The 19,545-nt window shown below is 43.0% G+C and overlaps 1 protein-coding gene and 1 long non-coding RNA gene across 2 annotated transcripts in view; one reads left to right on the top strand and one right to left on the bottom strand.

Annotated features, from left to right (window-relative positions):
* Positions 1 to 19,342, top strand: part of IRS1 (insulin receptor substrate 1) — a 60,290-nt gene extending 40,948 nt beyond the window's left edge. Inside the window, exon 2 of the mRNA XM_072796455.1 lies at positions 18,319 to 19,342. The gene's annotated coding sequence lies outside the window, so the exon portion shown is untranslated. The remainder of the gene's footprint in view (positions 1 to 18,318) is intronic.
* LOC140616095 (uncharacterized) lies at positions 16,282 to 17,461 on the bottom strand. The gene is made up of 3 exons (XR_012016627.1): positions 17,385 to 17,461; positions 16,697 to 16,741; positions 16,282 to 16,508 (listed from the first exon to the last, which is right to left on the bottom strand). It is a non-coding gene; the product is annotated as an uncharacterized lncRNA (long non-coding RNA).
* Positions 19,343 to 19,545: the final 203 nt, after the last annotated feature.

Here is a 19,545-nt window from a genome sequence, read left to right as displayed (position 1 = left end):
ACAATTACAGCCCTCCGCTTGAGCCATTGAGATCAGTTGCTGCCAACTAGAATAATGACACTGAGGCTCTGTTTATATGTAAACTGTGTAATATCTTAAAGCTCACGTCATTGTTTTTCTCTTCTCAAGTACAGCATGTTTTGATCTACATAGGGAATATTTTTAAAAAGTGGATGTCTAAGAATGTAAACAGTTGGAAAGGGAGATGCAGCTGTTTATGATTTACTTTTTAATCTTCTGTTCTTTGGTGGCTTCTAATGTCAAAGGACTTTTCTTTACATATTATAGTGTATGGGTTATGACGATAAGTATGCTCTTTCTGGGTTTTATTTTGGCTTTCTAAATAAAGGACGGAAGGACCGACCGAAGGAAAAGTAGTGGGATAAAAATATCCCCCCGCAGACTGGATCCTGCCCTGGAAGCAATGGGCCAGAAGAGCCTACGTTCTTAGAGTGGAAAGGGTTTCTCTTTTATGGGGCCAATAAATGTCAGGCCTTGTGCTTTACCTTTCGGCTCTGTTTGTGTGTGTTTGTCAGAATCTATTAGTCACACCCAGTTGCTTGCGTCTACCACTGTCTAGACTCTTCGAGAAATGAGCGATTTCGTATTTAGTGTTTTTACAGGAGGGCACATAATAAGGGATGGGTGTGCTTCTGTGATGGCAATCTCTTTTGCAGACTGTTTTCCAGGAGTGGAGGTGGTTCTGGTATCCAGGTGCCTATTGTGTGAAATGGTGTTTTCGCTGATTTTGGTTTAGATTTATCAGAATGGCATTTCACTATGTAATTTCTCATTACCCGTTGTAAACAACGAAGGTCACCCCCATTTCCTGTTATAAAAATAACTTTGTATATTCCGGTGGACTGTGTTTAGATGAGAGGTTTGCCAGTATTTCCACCCATGCTTTTTCTAGCATTGTCTATAAATGTGTGGTCACGAGCAGGGATTTTGAATTCTAGTGGCCCCGTTTACTGGCTTTGAGATCTTGAGGAATTTACTCTCTGTTCCAAACCTCAGTTTCTCAGTTTTAAGACAGGAATAGTAATACAATCTCAGGATGGCCATGAGGATTAGATGAAATAATGCACATTCAAACTCATAACATATAGTGGTTGGCGTGGAGCAAAAGTTGGCTATCTTGCTAGTGGGGACTGTGTGTGTGTGTGTGTGTGTGTGTGTGTGTGTGTGCGTGCGAGAGAGAGAGAGAGAGAGAGAGAGAGAGAGACGTGTTTACATATAACATCCTCATCCCACGAGTGCTTTGCTCAAATATTCAGGGAGGGAGGTGGACACAAGAGAAATTTGAAAACTATTATAATCAATATAAAAGTCACTTTATATGTGTAGTCATATTTAATTTGTAGTATTAAAAAATAGATTGAGCTTTTTAAAGAAAATATTTATTAAAAGAGGAATAATACTATTAAAAGGTTAACAAATCCCTACTTATAAATGTAAGGGAAACCACAAAAACTTAAGAGCCTATTTTTCTTTGCCTAAAATTACTCTTTTTAAAAGAGATTTATTTATTTGAGAGAGGAGGGGAAGGGCAGAGAAAGAGGGAGGGAGACTCTCAAGCCGACTCGGTGCTGAGCACTGAGCCCGAGGCTGGGCTCGATCTCATGACTCTGAGATCATGACCTGAGCTGAAACCAAGATTTGGATGCTTAACTGACTGAGCCACTCAGGCACCGCTAAAATCATTCTTAATCTAAGTCATATGGACATATGTGTGTGTGTGCATCTGATTTTCTTATATAGACATTTTTATATCTATAGATGGTTCTTCATTGAGTACCGATTATGTATGAAACACAATGATAAGTCAGGTGGGGTTGGAGGTGACAACCCTACCTGAGAGTGAGCCCCTCATTAGGCTCCAACACAGTGTCTGCTTGTCCCTCTCCCTCTGCTCCTCCTTGCCCCCCTCCCCCACTTGCACACGGTCTTTTTCTCTCTTTCTCTCAAATGAATAAATAAATACAATCTTAAAGTTTGGGGTGCTTTAGAATTGCTAAGGAGAATCCATTTTAAATCACGGATCAACTATTAAAATTATAACCTTAGAGCAAAACAAGAAGTACCTTCAATACCCAGTGATAAAAACAGTGGGACAATATCCCTTATTGATGATGAGTGTCCTCGTCAGGGTTTTACTGACACCATGTTTTGAGGTGCTCCTCTCTGCCAGCACCCCAGCAGTATTGCAAAGAGCAAGGAGCTTCCTCGTCCTTTGAATTCCTGTTTCCCCAGCCCCCTCCCTTGGCTTCTTGCTACTGAATGAGACGAATTAATTGTTCTATAATTATTTCATTGTCGGGGTCTGTGCCACATGCTTTACAGTCACCATCTCATTTAACCCTCACAACAACCCGATGAGCTAAGTAGGCACTTTTATCACCATTTTACCAGGAACAACAGCTCAGCGATGTTGCTCAAGGGCCTGAGTGCTGGGGGCGGGGGGTGCTAGGGTCTTACCACCATCAGGCAGCCACAAAGGGTAAGTGCCTTGCAGACAGTTTCCATTCCTGCTGGATCCCATAACCGTTGATGAAATGTATTTTCATTCTGTCCCCACTGGTTAGGAAAAATAACTCACGTGAATCGCATAGCATGCGAATTGCACTACCCAGCCGTGGTTTTAGAATGAGCTCTTGGGGAGTATCTCTGGCCACCCCATTTTCCTTCCATTTCCTAAAGCCATTAGAAACCTACGCTTGCCTTGTTCGGGCTTCTCTTCCAGACCAGTAAAGCTGCACCTCCTGGTCAGAGCACTGAGTCAGGCCCGGTGAATGAAATTGCTATCAAAGAATGAAGACTTTGGGGCGCCTGGGTGGCTCAGTCGGTGAAGCATCTGCCTTTGGCTCAGGTCATGATCCCAGGGTCTTGGGATCAAGCCCCGCATTGGGCTCCTTGCTTAGCTGGGAGCCTGCTTCTCTTTCTCCCTCTGTCTGCTCCTCCCCCTGCTTGTGCACTGGCTCGCTCTGTCAAATAAATACATAAATCTTTAAAAAGAAATAATGAAGACCTTTGCACTGCTGTAAAACTTCATTGATGTAGAAACAGAACCTTGTAATAACTAACTTGCTAATAAGTTGTACTGAAGGGCCTGCTCTTGCCTTTTAGAAATCAGACCAGTTCACTACCATCCATTGATGTGAATGGAAGTTACTAGAACCCACAGAGCATCCCTCTGTGCTTAATTTGTAGTCTTTCCCACATTTTGATACCTTTGAGCATTATGGTTTTGGGCTTCCCCAGATGCAAAAAGTGCTGCTTCTGGATCTTCCCCTGCATGCATCCTGTGGTTCTGGAGATGAGATACCTGCGCACAGAGTCATCCCTTTTCCACCAAAACATTATGGAGGATAAATTAAGGTGCAATGGAAAAATGGGAGCCTCTTTGATATTGGTACTTTCGATGCTTCAAAGTTGAGAGTGTTGTAGATTGCTATTATCATTTAATTGTTGATGTTGATTCTACTCTTCGAGATGAGATCTGAGTTGGCAATTTGGGGACTTTTACCACCTGCTGGTCCCCTCAAATAATAAAGACAGGGAGTTAAGAACTAACCTCTGGTTTGTGCCTTGAGGTTTATTTAGTAAAAGACACTGGAGGGCGGGGTGTTAGGCGGTCCATGTTCCTTTGAGTTGTGCCGAATGCTTGTTTATTTGGGTTCCATCATCTGTGAGCTAACGCACATGGCCCCACTCCCTTCCTCTTGACCGGGACCTCTAGACATCAAAGTAACCGGCATCCGTGTTTTAAAGCGATAGAAATGTACTGGATCCCAGTTTCCAGCCCTCTTTTCCCAGTCCAGCTGTCTTGAGTCTCCCGTGGCCTGAACACTAAGCAGGTAAAGACCTATCAGTGCTGTCTCAGTATTGGGGTCTTTCCCAGTGTCGTCTTTGTAGTCATCCAGATGTTTGTTTTTTCAGGAGCCCTGAGACAGAGGTTTCTCATTCTTGTCCAGTTAACTCTTTTAGAACCTTTCTGCCTGGAAATTTTTCTTTGCGTTTCAGTTCAAAAAAACTATGTAATTTAAGCTCATTTACCCTACTAAGCCTGAGAACAGATGGCTTATCACGTAGCCTTCCTTAACATCCCCCGTTAAGCCCTCTTATTATTCCTTTACTGAAATTAAATAGAAATCTCAACTTTTCTTCAGGGTTCTTTACTCCTTTGCTCCTCAGAGTGTGGTCCTCAGACCAGCAACACTGGGGTCCCTTGGTGGCAGGCTAGACATGCAGAATCGTGGGCCCTACCACAAACCTCAAGAATCACAATGTGCATTTTAACCAAACCCCCAAGAGATCCTAAGCACATTCAAGTTTGAGAAGCTCTGCTTTATTTTATCCCTTCATAGCTTAGTTATTATTTCCTCTGTACTTTTCTCTAGCATGCCTGAAGCATAGAGACCAATGGTCTTGTAATAAGAGCAAAAACCTAATACTTATCTGACTCAAATCCCTATTAATGTAATACCTATGATATTATAATAATTTTGAACTAAATTGATGTGTATTTTTCATTTATAATAAATTGGTAGTCTTCAGAGACTTTGGGGGGTCTTTTTTTGCTATATGTTTGCCCCTTTTACCTACTCCTACTGGACGTCTCCATTGTATAGCTGAACGACTTTGCTAAGAATCTGGCTTTGCATTTATATTGGGTACCACCTTGTTTTTCCTCTTTGGGGGATTTTTTTAGGGGGGTCTTTTCTGTATAATTGGGCTATTAAGATTTTAATGACTCATGACTAGAAAGAGTACTGTTGGAGGTGAGAAGACCCCAAATCTTACCTCAGTGCTGCTCTTCACCAGTTTCATGGGCTCATGATTCTAACTCTTAACAATAACCATATGATCTGGGAAGTCCCCGTAATACCGGGTATAGAACTACTTCGATTGTTCTGTTTGTATTAATCCAAGAACCCTGTCTACGATGACTTGGTCACACAGTGGAAGTCACCTGGTAAAAAGGGAATGGAGCCTCTAAAACAAAAGTTGGAATAATTACTCACATCCAGATGTATATTTTGGTTAGTCCTTATACTCCCCTTCCCACCAGGTTATTTCCTTATGTCATATGGTTCTCAAGTCACCTTCCTGTTGATTCCTTCTAGCCATGCATTAAGAGGGGGACATTAGCAAGGATATGGCTGCTCTTAATCCTTGCACCTCCGTCTGGAAGCCTCTGGGAAGGCCTTTGTTTCTACTGGACGTTCTGTGGGGAGGATCCAGCATAAAGATATGTGTGAAGTCAGTGGCTGTGTTCAGAAGCTGTTTGGTGCTGCTGATGGTCGAGAGTGAGGAGAGCTCAGGGTGGAAGGACAGGAAGGAAGAGAGGCATATCTTAAGAATGAGATTTGACGTGGACGCTTACGCAGTCATGCTCTTCCTTATACTGTTCAGGAAGGAAAGTGGGAGTAACTAAACGAAGAGGTAGACCATTGCCCATTTGCAACATGGTTTTATGGGAAAAACATAAGGCAGTTTCTGAGCAGAATTAAGCAAAGTGCCTCATAGGGATGTAAATTCAATGTTAATTATAGCCTGTCGCTTTTGGGTAGTAATGGTGAAATTGTGTGGTTGGGTTTTACTCTGAAGGCATTGTGTCAGCTTCAGCCACAGTGTGGAAAGAATAGAAGCTATTGTTTTCTTTATGAACTTCAGCACCACAGTAGCTTCTGTGGCATTATTTCAGGAGGATATGTTCTTCTTACCATTACCTTCGGGTTCCATCGGAAAAGCTTCATACCTAACCACCTGGAAATCAACTTGTTCTTTCTGGTCACTGTCTAAGTCTTAGAATTTGGAACGCTGTGTACTCTCATCGATGATGGTCTATGTCCCCTGCCCCTCACCCAGCTCTTTTTCAAGCTTAAAGTTTCAGGGAAAACAGACCTGAAAAGTATCGTCCTGGAAAGACATCTTAGAAACAGCAGCTGAAATTTCCATCTTTCTAACTTTGACTTTTTTTGTAATAAATCATCTTCCAAGGTATTTATCTCATAAAGTAAAAAAAAAAATCTCTAGGAAATACTATTCTGACTTGGGAGTCGCCTCTTAGCGAAGTTAGTGGATTTATTTTAAAAAGTTGACTAATTCTGGAACAGAAGGGACCTAATTCTTAACTTCCTTTTACTCCCAGTTATTTCAGGACAACGAGCGTGACTAATGGTCACAAATACCAAAAGGAAAGTTCTCTTCTTTCTCACCGAGTTTTACAAATGATTGTGAGGACTAGATATTTTCTCCATTTCGTTAAATTGTGGAGGCAAAGCAAGGTCAAGTGACTTGTCCAAGACCATCCACAAAGTACAGGCTCAGTTGGATGAGATACAAGCCTGGGCATGATACAGGGTATCTCCTCTTGGGGTCGATCTTTATGTCATGGTCATGGAGGTGGCGCAGCATCACACCTGCTAGTCTTCCCCAGGCTCTGTTGCTTTGGCCTCCACAGTGCCTGGTACTCTACCTTCTTTAGTCATTGCTTTTGCATTGCCCCCAGACATTCTTGTGTTCCTTTGGAGGAGGAACGTATGGAAACATGGGCCTGGGCTGGTTAATCAGATCAGCTGTCTTCTAGCGGAAGAGGGAGGGAATGGGATGCAGGTGAACTAAGCTTCCAGCAGTGATGAATTGGGAAAGGCTGAGAGCATGGACACACCCACTGGGATTCTGAAGTGTGGAGTCGTAAACAAAGCAAGGCCTTGGAACAGGAACGTACCTCTTCCCTCATTCTGTTCCATAGAACCGGTGTGGACCCCAGCAACGGGTAACAGGTGCATTTGGTGGCTTCGGCAACAGTTCTAGAGCATATGGTGTCTCAGCCTCAGAACTAATGACACAGTTCTTTGCTACTGGTGGCCATCCTGTGTGTTGTGGGAGGTTTCGTAGTCCTGGCCTCCACCCACTAGATGCCAACAGCTTCTCCCCACCTCATCCTAACCCCAGTTGTGACAACCAAGAATGTTTCCAGACTTTTCCAAATAGCTCTTGCAGGGAGAAATTATTCCTGCCCACCCAAACTGAGAACTAGAGATTTAGTGAAATGTTTGGAGGCTAGAAGGTCTCCGCAGAGAAAAGTGGTTTAGCCCCACGAGTATGTTTCAGGCAGAGTCCTGGCACACCAGTGGGCCTGAGGATCACCTTCACAGATCTCCCTTCTATCACCCCTGGGGCTGCGATCCCCTCAGGGTCACTGATACATTTTTTTTAAGAATAATTTTTTTTATTTGAAAGAGAGAGCACGTGCAGGTGGGCGGGGGGCGGGGGGGGGAGGGAGGAGCAGAGGGAGAGGGAGAAACAGACTCTGTGCTGAGCATGGAGCCTGACGTGGGGCTCGATCCCACGATCCTGAGATCATGACCTGAGCCAGAATCAAGAGTCAGACGCTCACCAGACTGAGCCGCCCCTGATAAATACCCTTAATAAGGATCCTTTCAAGTTGCCACTACCTTGTAATTAAGAATTTGGCACCACTGTCCTCAGGAGGCCTCTGTTCAACCAGGCTCAGGACCTGATGCGGTTCAGTTCAGCTTGCTGTCGCAGGGAACGACTCAGCAGACGCTACTGAGACGCTACGCTCCAAATTAAAAAGCAAAAGGCCGAGATGTCAGATAATGGGGGAAAGCAAGAGGAACAAGAGCAAAGTGGAAGTGAGACTTGAGAGATGAAAGCAAAGGCCCACAAACTCTAGGGTCAGTGGGTTGAAAGGTCAGCCGCTCCTTGTCAACTGGAAGAATTTTGCCTCTTTATCCTGGACAATAGAGAAGTGTTTGCAGTCACTTAGAAATCTGCACCATTGTCTGCTTCAAAGACCTTTGAGATGCAAGCAATGTATACATTATCAATTATTTCAGATTATCTTTCCAGTTTTTCCTCCCTCCTCTTCCAGCTGCCAACCATTAGATGTGTGCATCTGGCAGCAATTTCGGTTTTTCGTCAAGTAAGTCAGGCAGCGTTGACTGGCTGTGTCACACTCCTGTTCAATTCCTTCAGATCAAGACTGGGGACAAGAATTTGGAAACAAAAGCCATCCATTTCCTCCCCCAACAATTAGAAACATGCTTCAGAACCTGGAAATAGTGCAGAAGAATCTCACTGAACATCCATTTAAGCCTATTCATGAGAATTCTTTGTGAATCCTTTCATGGAGCATTATAAGTCTTTTCATTAGACTTATAATGAAGTCTAGAAAGCCTGAAGCCCCAGCTTAGAAAGGGTGGGGGCTTCAGGCTTCTAATTTCTTCTGAGAAAGCACTAGAAGTGGGCTTTCAGCAGTGTTTCTGTAGATAGCATTAATTTAAGATCCGCTCAAAGATACGCTAATGCTATCTGTCCTAATATTTAACCTCTGCTGTTCCCCGTGTAGGTAGACAGGTCTTTGTCTAAAATCCTATCCTAGGGTCTTATTTTTAGCTTCACCACTATTACTTTTACCTTTTCTTTTTGTTCTGGCGCGTCCTCCATACCACCTCATGTCTCAAATAATTTTGTCTCCCTTCCCAAGCAAGACACATCCTGATCTTGGTTGGCTTCAGCCTCAACCCTTGGCTCTGGCATCTGGCCTGTGGACTCATTCTTGCTTGTTATTTCCACCAATGCATTTGTGGTTGGTGTGTGTTTTCAGGTATCAGGAGAAAATTGGAGAGCCAGGGATACCTAGTTCTTAATAAGAATTCTTTATTAAGAGCTAATGTTTGAGGGCTCATTGTGTGTCAGGCACTACGATGAGAACTTGAGAACTTTTCATGGATTATCTCATTTTACCTCAAGGGCTAACCCTGTGAAATGGGTACCGTTCTCCCCGTGTTACAAATGAACACATTGAGATTTAAGAGAGCAAATGACTTGCCCAAAATCACAGAAGAATGAGAGGAGATTATGTAAGTGGTCTTAGTTAGTCTCCTTTTAAATTTTAACTTGGAAATAAGTTTTGAGTTAAAATTGGTCAGTCTTTAAAAAGCATAACAGTGAGGTGCCTGGGTGGCTCAGTCAGTTAAGTGACTGCCTTTGGCTTGGGTCATGATCCCCGGGTCTTGGGGGTCAAGTCTCACATTGGGCTCCTTGCTCAACAGAGAGTCTGCTTCTCTCTTTCTCTCTCTGTCTCAAATAAATAAATAAATGCATAACAGCCATGTGTTAGGAACCTCCTCTTCCTCAAAGTGACCTTTTTTTTTTTCTTAAAGATTTTATTTGTTTATTCATGAGAGACACAGAGAAAGAGTCAGAGACATAGGCAGAGGGAGAAGCAGGCTCCCTGCGGGGAGCCCATGCAGGATTTGATCCCAGGACCCTGGGATCATGACCTGAGCCAAAGACAGATGCTCAACCACTGAGCCACCCAGGTGCCCCTCAAAGTAACCTTTTTTGGAATGAATTCCCTAAATTACATTTTAGGATTCAGAATTCCATACAGGATACTCCTCAGGTAGTGGCAACTCAAGGAAAGCACACTCTTGGTTGCATTACTTTATTGCAAGCAGTGTTACAACTTCTCCTGAACATAATCCAGTTACATAGAGGTCCCACCTGGGGCCTTCTGTAGCCTAGGGTGGATGGGACAGTTTTTTCCATCCTTTGAACATTGACTTTTAAGACTAGCTTTCATAACTCAGAAACCTTTATGACTTGCATTTCTTTAACAAGAATTCTTAAGTTAAAACAACTTACACTTGAGCACTGAATACGTTTGAAACATGCTGCCCTGTGCTTCTGTATTGATGACCAGTTTCGATTGGTTTCATTCATCCTTCGACAGTTTTCATTCATCACTTAGACCCCAGAAATAACGACCACAGCCCACTTAGCTTTGAAGACTCTGGATTAAATTCTTCCCTGCAGGTTCCTCTTAGCCTTCTCAAAGCAAAGAGGAAGACAAAGGGTAAAACCTTTGTGTTTGTGATTCATGAAGATGGCCTCCAGTTGATGTTAATTAGATGTGTGCAGTAGGGAAAGCCTACTGAGCTTGACCTTGCTGGGAACAGTTGGGAATGGCCCTGCCCTCCGTTAGGCCCGTCTCATGACCAGAATACCTACAGAAGATCAGGGCCACACAGCCGAGGTACCTCGTGGTTCCTTTTAAAGATGCCTGTTCAGTTCAGTACATTTTTCTTGCATTACCAAATTCTTCCATAAAGTCAACCGCAACCCATATTATCGGGGACTCCGGCTAGAACTTGTGGTGAGTAGGAAGTAGATTAAACACAGGTTTTCCCTTTTCTCCGGCTGCCAAGAGTGATGTCAGTGGTGTTAATGATCCTTACCTCAGCCCGCTGCAGACCCTGTGTGAACGCTTGTTCTGTGCTCTAGTTCCTAGGCTATTACGGAAAAGCTGCTGATGCTTGATAAGAGACAATTGGGTAGTCAGACAATTCCTCAAATGTAAAATCAGGCCCTTGCTTTCTTGAAGCAATTTCTGATATGACTCTGGGGAGAGTGCAGAGAATGCAAAATCTATTTAGTGTTTAGCAGAAAAATTAAAGCAGTACGACCGGGCTGAGCCCACTTGATTCCCTTTTGCCTAATTACAGAAGTGGTATTGCAAACACTTTTTTTTTTTTTTTTTTTTTTTTTACCATCTCTGCACCACATTGTAAACTAAGTTGTGATTTTAATTTAGGTCTACTGGTTTGTATCAAAGCCAGACCAATAAAACCTATATCCTGTATTTCTGAACACCAAAAAAACAAACAAAACAACAAACTGATGTGAAATGACAATAAAAACTATAAACCTCAGAACTGGAATTTAATTCCTGGGGGAGAGCAGCATATCCTGCAGAAATAGCTCCCATGAAAGCAGAAGAAAGACTTGACTTTTATGACTTGCTTTCTCAGGTAGGGAAGAAGGTATCCTATTACTTTGATGTCTTCAAGCAACAGGTTTTTTTTTTTTTTTTGGTTGAGCTCCGTTAAAATTAAAGCTTCCTGCCCCACATTATGTGGTCTGACTCGTAATGTAGATGGACTATTTTTCTGAGTTCCCCTACCTGGACTGTCATGTACATGTCCCGCATTCTAATTTTGTTAGAAGACAGATTTGAGACATTTTGGGTTACGTTGTGGGGGGTGGGAGGTGGGGAAAGGGCTCTTATCTCTTGCTTTATCAGCATGCTCTCTATTAATTACAAGAATGGGAAATGACTGAAATGACCAAGATTGGGAAGTAACTGAAATGACTATTCTGCAGCTTAGAAGATTTCTGAATGCTTAGTCAGATTGCCTTAATTAATATACCTTATTTAAAAAAATATTTTTAAGTCATCTCCACACCCAACGTGGGGCTCGAACTTAGAACCCCAAGATCAAGAGTCACACGCTCCACCGACTGAGCCAGCCAGGCCCCTGCTGTGTGTTGCTGTTGCCTTCATCTGGCTTCCCCATAAATCTCTAACCCTCTGGAAGTGTCCTGGTCCAGCCCCTGCCCCTTGTGGGTGACCACCCCTGGACCACAGTGCAGGCTCCAGGCTGGGCGGCCAGCTCCCGGGTCAGCCCCTCTCTTCTTTTCATGATATAGGTGCCTTTCTTCCCCAGGGGGTCTCCCAAAGTCACCAGCCCCACCAGAAGGACTTTCACTGGGACAAAAGGGGAACTGGAGCCCGGGTGGCCTCTCACACGTTGTCCCCAGATGCTCCTCCCTGGCAGCCCTGCGTGCTCCCAGGCCCGGCCAGCGACCTTGTCATCTTCACCCGCCCGCGCCCATGTGACTCGCACCAGGCAAAAGTGCTCTTTAAGCAGCTCCGTTAAAGCCCTGGCCCGGCCACTTACCCTTTGCCTTTTAAGACCACGAAACCAAGTCTTTCCAGCCCTGTTCTGGCCTATTTTCAAAGATGTTGGTTTCCTTTCTTTAGCTTCTTGTCAACATAAAGGAGCAAATGTCTTGTGGTCTTACCTCTCATTTTAATTCTTTAGTTCCATCCTACCTTGATTTTTCTTTTTTTTTTTTTTCTTTAAGATTTTATTTATTTATTCCTGAAAGACACAGATAGAGAGGCAGAGACATAGGCAGAGGGAGAAGCAGGCTCCATGCAGGGAGCCCAATGTGGGACTCGATCCTAGGACCCCAGGATCATGACCTGAGCTGAAGGCAGATGCTCAACCACTGAGCCACCCAGGTGCCCCTACATTGATTTTTCTTTTCTCTTTCTTTCTTTCCTTCCTTTTTTTAAAAAGTATTTTATTTATTTACTTGAGAGAGAGCACAAGTAGAGGGGGTGGCAGGCAGAGGGAGAGGGAGAAGCAGGCTACCCGCCAAGCACGAAGCCTAGTGCAGAGCTTGATCCCAGGACCCTGGGATCATGACCTGAGCCAAAGCAGATGCTTAACCTACTGAGCCACCCAGGATCCCCATCTTCCTCCCTCCCTCCCTCCATCCCTCTCTCTTTTTCTCTCTCTCCCTCCTTCCCTCCCTCCACTTAGGTCTGTCCTTTGCCAAGGTCTCATCCTGTACTGACACTTCCTAGGTCTACCTTGTAAAGAGTAGAAAGATTCTCCCTGTGTCCCGAACTTGAAGTCCTCCAGAATTAGCTTTTCTTCTCTTTTCCCTTGGGTGATTACCATAGCTAACAGGACAACAGGACAGGGCTGATAATTCTGGGTCCTCCCTAAATGCTTCCATCCACCGCCCTAGTTGGTAGAACCAAATTCTAAGCCAGGAAATTTCTCTAATAAGGGTTTCACAGCCCATCAAATGGGACAGTGGCCTCCTTTGTCCATCGGAGATGGAGTAGTGTGGATGTTAAAAGGCAGCGCCCCTATACACTCCCAGAACTATGAGTCTGTGTAACACTGATAGGGGTTGTTTTTCTGTTTTTTCTGTTTTGTTTTGTTTTTGTTTTTTCAATTTACTGGCCTGTTTGGCAGAATCAGGTAGGCTTAAAACCAGGATACTTTTGCAGTGTTTTATAAGTTGCCTTATTAATGAGTATGCATTCTGGAAGACTTGATCTTCTCTGAGTGGTAGTGTGAATTATTGCATCAGCATCAACCAGGTGGCTAAAGAAATGAATTGCGGTCATGGTAGTGGTGTGCAGTTGAATATAATTGTGTCAAATGAGAAATCAACAGGCTTGGGAAGACAAGCTTGAGAGAGGGGTCGCAGGTGCTACGTTCAGCATCCTGCTGGGTGTGGAGCTCCACACCGCACCCACCATTTCGCTCTTTATTTCCAGCCAAAGGGAACTGGTTTCTCTTCTGGGAGGAATCCTCCCCCCTGTTCTTCTAACTGTTCGGCCTGTGCCATTTCCTGAAGGACTTGGACTTTTGGACATCAAAGCCAAGCCAGAGGCTTTTTCTACTTTCAAACTGCCATATTCCTCCCCAAAATCATGAATTGGAAGGAGGGAAAGGGACAGCATACCAGGAAGGTTTAAAAGTTGGTTAAGAGGGACATCTGGGTGGCTCAGTGGTTGAGCGTCTGCCTTTGGCTCAGGGCGTGATCCCAAGGTCCTGGGATCGAGTCCCACATCAGGTTCCCTGCAGGGAGCCTGCTTCTCCCTCTGCCTGTGTCTCTGCCTCTCTCTCTGTGTCTCTCATGAATAAATAAATAAAATCTTAAAAAGAAAACAGTTGGTTAGCATTTCAAATATCTTCTCATCACAGTTATTTTAAGAATGGGAAAAAAATCTAAATATGATGGAAATGTGATTTTCCTGTCCTATTGAAACATTTGTGATATCGAATGCAGAATTTTAAAAGTTTAAGTCCTTTAAGCAAATAGTGGATTTAGAACCACAGCTGAATCGTGGCTTTCCCTGGGTGACAAGAATTCAAGAAATGTTTATTCCTTCTTTACATTTTCCTGTGGTGCATAAAATTTCTATATTATAGTCAAGAATTTTTTTTTTGACTCACAGCTGTTTATTTTAAGTGAAAGAGAAATGTGCTGTTTTGACACATTTCTTTAAGTGGAGGAATTTATTTATACAAATTTTTCTAGTTGAATCTACAATATAAGATTTCAAACAATGGTCTCCATTGAAGAAAAGTCATTACGATAGTCATTTTTTTTTTTTTTTTCAATCATAGTCGGGTGAGGAAGAGTTACTTTCTGGCTACATTTTGGTATATGAAAATAGCCAAGGAACTTCTATTTCACTCCTGTTTCCTTAGTAGAAGTAGAAACTGCTGGTAATGGTTTGACTAGGTATTTATAACTGTGTTGCACTTGACTCAACAAATTGGCAGGTTTCGAGCCATTTGAATACAAGATAAATATGTTAGTCGATGGGTTGGGCCAAAACTTCATTGTTGAAAGGATATGGATCCTTCATTGTACACATATCATAACCTTATGCTGTTCTCAGCTGCTTTATAGCGCAGCCTGGTCAATAGGCTGAGTGTGAAAGGGAGCAGAAGCTTTCTCTGTTTTTCAGCTCTCCGTAGGCATAGTTTAAGTGGGTCGAGGCCAGAAGATGTAAATTCCTATTGGATGCAATAATGCAGTAATCCATAGGTCTCAAGTAGCATCGCCCAAGTGTTGACTTATTTGATAATGCTTTAAAAATTACATTTTTCATTACTGGCAATAGGATTAGGTGGGTTTTATCTTACACGAAGACACACGGAAGGGGACAAGAGATGCTGGTGTGGTGATGAAATTTTGTCAAAAAGTAATTTCCTGCTGCTAAATCTCGTGACAGGTGCAGCGTCTTTCTGGGTCCAGGAGTTACTCCCCAGTGAGGTAACCAGAGAGGATGTATCCTAGGAACATCACCATTTGATATTTGCCCAGCTCTAATCCGAGGAAATATTTTGCTTCTTTTGTTTCCACTTCATGGGTGTTACAAATGAGTTTTTGTATTTGTATTTGTAAAACATCGTTGAAATATTTGCCTCCTATGGTTGGTGTGAGTCAGTCCGGGTTGTATATATAAAGAGCATCGAACATACCTATACCGGTGTCTTCCCTTGTAGTGCTTGTTACAGTCCTTATCACTGCCTTCTCATTTGTCACAGATATTTCTTGAATTGACTGACTGTGGGAGCCCAGTACGGGTATTGGTTTTTTTAAAAACATGCTCTCAAAATGTCTGATATACATGTTGGCCTTTCTTCAAGTGAGTTGCTTTGGTGAAGATCACCCTTCTTGACTGCAGTTCTGGAGAGGCTGGGATCAAGGCAAATGAACTTTAGTCCCATGAACATCCACTGAGGTCTGTCTATAATGTCCTCAGGGTTCATTTCCATCAAAACTCAGCAGGGCAATTGTGAACAGCTGTGTTTTGGGAACTTTAGTTTTGGGGTCTTTGGCTTTCCATAAGGCCTCACTGGGGAACCGTTACCTGGCTTGATCAGCCCCTTCTTTCACCATATTTGGCTCTCAAGGCTTTTTGGCCATCCCCAAGGATCAAAGGTGCCCTCAGAGGGCTGAGACTGGCTGCTCTAGAGACCATTCCAAAGAATATGCCCAAGGCTGAGAAGGCCATCGCCAGAAAGAAATGAGAACTTGAGGAAGCATTCCAGAAATGCTTCCAACAATGGCTGCATGATTGGCATAGCTGTGCAGACCTCAAAGTGGCTGCAGTGAAGGACCAGTCTCACTCAGGGATGGCTGTTAAATATCTGTACCATTGGCTCAGGAGCTAAATTTTCTGTACGTACACACAGAAACACAGACACACGTACAAACACACACACACACACACACACACACACTCTCACACCCTTGAACAAAGATAAACAGATGTGAACTTCAGACTTTCCCTTGAAGGTTTTCCGGGCCTCTGCGGCCTGTTTATCGGGTCTGTACCCAGCCCCTCCCCGTCAGCATAACCTCCCTCATTCCTTGTTTTCACTTTTTCAGAGATCCCCAAGGTGATGGCACCAGTAGGTAAGCATTAGTGCCTGAGACATGTGCTGATCAGGGTTTATGATAAAGGACTTTGAAATGTAGAGTGCTGAGACTTTAGAGGGCAAGTTTATGGTGCAATTGATGGATCCTTTTATTTCCTGCTCTTTGAACATACATACTTGTGGGAAATTACAGGGAGGGGTTCAGCGTGGCCCAAAGCAATAGACTTCAGCATCTGGCGAAGCCAGAGTGTTTTCCCTCCTCAGGGAGGCCCCCGATCTCTGCCCCCCACTGCATCCGTGCAGGTTGGCACATGTGACAACAAAACTGGATGCAGTTTATTCCTGGGCAGAGCTCTTCATTCAGCCTGTTCTGGATGTGAGCCAGGTGTAAAATGAAAAGCAGACCGTGTGCCCTTTGCTCCCCCCACTCCCTCCCCCATTTCCTATAAATGAGCAAGCAGTTCGTTTGTTTGTTGCAAGTGTTTTAATAAAAGTGTGGCCTTCCCACTTCATTTTAGGACCAGAGCTGTGAAGCCGTGCTAAGCGGTGTCTAGATATTCTTGTAGGAACATTCTGATAGATTGCAGTGTGAGTTCAGGAGAAACTTGAAAGTAAACAAGAGATCTGGAGAACGGTCTCCCGGGTTTTTGAAGGGATGGGTTTTCCTTTCACTCGTAGGAGCCACGCGAAGTAAGTCCTGTTTCTCTGGCAATCAAAGGGATAAATAAGCCTGGGGTCCTTTTGTGTTTGAACATTGGTGTCTCCATGGAAAGTCTTTACTTGTATATAGAAAAACAGACTGTTTACCTGTTTTAGGGGTGGAGTCCATATTATAAAAACAGCAACAGAAATCTCATAAAACTAGAGTCCACGTTCAGTAAATTTCAGCTTACCTGAAATCCAAATAGTGAATGGTGACTTGTCCCAGCCATATTCTCCTTCAAGAGAAGAGAGAGGAAAACAGTTATGTTGGTCAGCATGTCCATTGGATGAATTGTAGAGTCTGTTCCTTTCCTTGTGGCTGGCGTGGGTTATGACTACTGTATCTACTACATCTGGGCGCATCATGAAACATGTCCTGTTGTCCCTGTCCTTAGATAAAGATACCTGAGCCTTTCATTTGAGATTCTTCACCCTCTGTCCCAGCTATATTTGCAGATTTACCTTCTTCGACCCCTTTTCACATACCTTGGGACCCAACCCAACAACCCAACACAACCCTTTCGCTTGGTCTGCCTTTGGCCATCCTTCTTCCCCGGGCCTTGTTTTATGGGAACTGGGCTTGTGTCCCTTTGATTCCTTCCACTTATATTTAGTGAGTACTTAACTATGCACTAGCCCTTGTGCTCGGCTCTGGGGATGCAACCCTGATGCAACAAAGATGCGATCCCATTTCCATATCCCCAAACTATTCCTTTTCTTCCAGACCAAGGTGAATGTGTCAGTGAGGTATTTCCTTTCTCTTCCCAGCTAGAAGCATCCTTCCCTCCCTCCCTGCAGTGAAAGCATCTTTTCCTGTTCATCTGCCGTGGGATTTACTCCCTTTTTCCTTTGCATTCTCTGTTCATGAACGGAGCTTACCTTCCTTGCCCGACTTTCTAGAAAGCAGGGCCTGTAGCACAATTCAGCTTCACGTTCCCCATAGTGTTTAGTGCAACCAGTTACCCGTTTGGCAATATTTATTATCTACTCTGTGCCACATACTGTTCAGGACATTCTGTAAGTACTGGTATTTTATAGATAACTTTGGAATGCATGAAAAATGTGGGCCTCGGAAGGACTGTCTGATGTTAATGCTAGAGAGCAAAAGAGGGCTGAGGTTGAAAAAGGTGTCTCCTCTTTGCAAGGGAATGGGTAATGCCCCATGAGGTCTGCTTTCTGGAATCACATAGAAGCAATGTGCTTCTGCCAGAATAACATTTCTATTAGATCTAAATCAGAATCCCTTTCTTTTTTAATTTAATGATTAACTACGTCTGTTTCACCTGGGCCTCCTTTTGCATCAAAAATCCTCATGTCAAGCAACGTCACGTTACAAACTGATTTCAGATTTTGTAATATTGGGGCTCGCGACTTCAAATTCTAAAACCTGCAGTTGACTTTAAACCAAAAGAAGTTGAAGCGTAGCCTGACCATAACCTGCTTACCAGATTTTACAGTCCTCTTTACATGACAACTATAACTTACATTTTTGTTTTGATCCTAAGAACATCAAAGTATTTTGCGTGTTTGTGTTACTGAACTCTGAAACCTCCAAATCACATCGATCTGTTGACTGATTTAATATTGACTATTTTGGGTTTATATTTGCTTTAGACTCTTGCATTTTGAAAGGGGGGAAAAGTTAAATACAGTTTGTTGATTTTATTTAAGTACACAGTACTGTTTGTGCCCGTAACTTCCGCTTATCTGATATTGCCTCTTTTTTAAAGAAAAAAAAAAAAAACCTCAGAAACTGATGGAGCATGCATTTTGAGAAGCCTGTGGTGATGAACCCTTTCGTTTTCCTTTTCAGAATGAAGACCTGAATGACCTCAGCAAATCCTCCCTTTACTCATGGGTACCCAGACTCTGAATATTTCATGATTCACAACCAGGACCTCACATCTTTCTCCTCAGTAGATGGTACGATGCATCCATTTCAGTTTGTTTACTTTCTACAATCCTCAGGAGTTCCTTGACTGAACTGCACGTACTATATTGTGCCAAGCAAAAAAGCACTGTGACACCAGAACAATGAGTCTGCATAAACTTCATCTTCAACCTTAAGGACTTAGCTGGCCACGTGAGCTGATGTGCCCACCACCATGCCACGAGAGAATGGGTTTACTCTCATTGCATTTGCAAGATCCATTTCATCTGCTGCTGAAACTGTGTACGACAAAGCATCGTTGTAAATTATTTCATACAGAACTGTTCGCGTTGGGTGGAGAGAGTATTAAATATTTAACATAGGTTTTGATTTATATGTGTAATTTTTTTAATTAAAATGTAACTTTTCTTACAGCACATCTTTTTTTTGGATGTGGAACTGAGGTATACAATGTTCTGTTGTAAAGAGTGGAGCAAATACTTAAAACAAGGCTAACAAGAGTAGAATAGGGTACGATCCTTGTTTTAAGGTTGTAATTCAGAAAAATAATATAATAAGAATCATAGTGCCATTAGATGGTTCTCAATTGTATAGTTATATTTGCGGATACTATCTCTTGTAATATAGCCCTGATGTTGAGCTGAGATCCTTACAAGAATTGATCTTAATTTTGTATTTTTCCTGTAAGGCAATAGGCCACGTTAATTAAACTGAAGAAAGATATATTCTACTGGGTATTTTCAAGTGTCAGCTTAAAATTGGCAATTGAATGGAAGCAAAATTACAGGCAAATGAAATCAAAGTCTTCCATTGTATATACTGTAAAGAGGAGGAGACTTGGGTGATCCCTTTAAATCAAAAGCTCTCTTTGGAATGAACAATGTGGGTGTTTGTAAATTCTGGAAATTTCTTTCTATTCATAATAAACTAGAGACTGTTGATCTTTTCTTCTCCCCCTCCCCCCACTTTTGTAAGCTTCCTGCTCCATGGCTACCAGTTTTTTTCCGTGCACACATTAGGATATTTTATTTATTTCTGGCATTGTTTCGAGAAAGGTGGTAAGGCAAGTGAGTACTTGTCTCTAATTTCCAAGCAGAAGTTAAAATTCCAGAAGAATGGTTTTTATCATGACCAGGGCTACATGTCACT

This window comes from Canis lupus, chromosome 24 (genome assembly GCF_048164855.1).
Source record: "Canis lupus baileyi chromosome 24, mCanLup2.hap1, whole genome shotgun sequence".
In the NCBI taxonomy this organism is placed as follows: Eukaryota; Metazoa; Chordata; class Mammalia; order Carnivora; family Canidae; genus Canis; species Canis lupus.
Note: the sequence above shows the minus strand (reverse complement) of the source record. Positions and strands in the feature narration are given on the sequence as shown.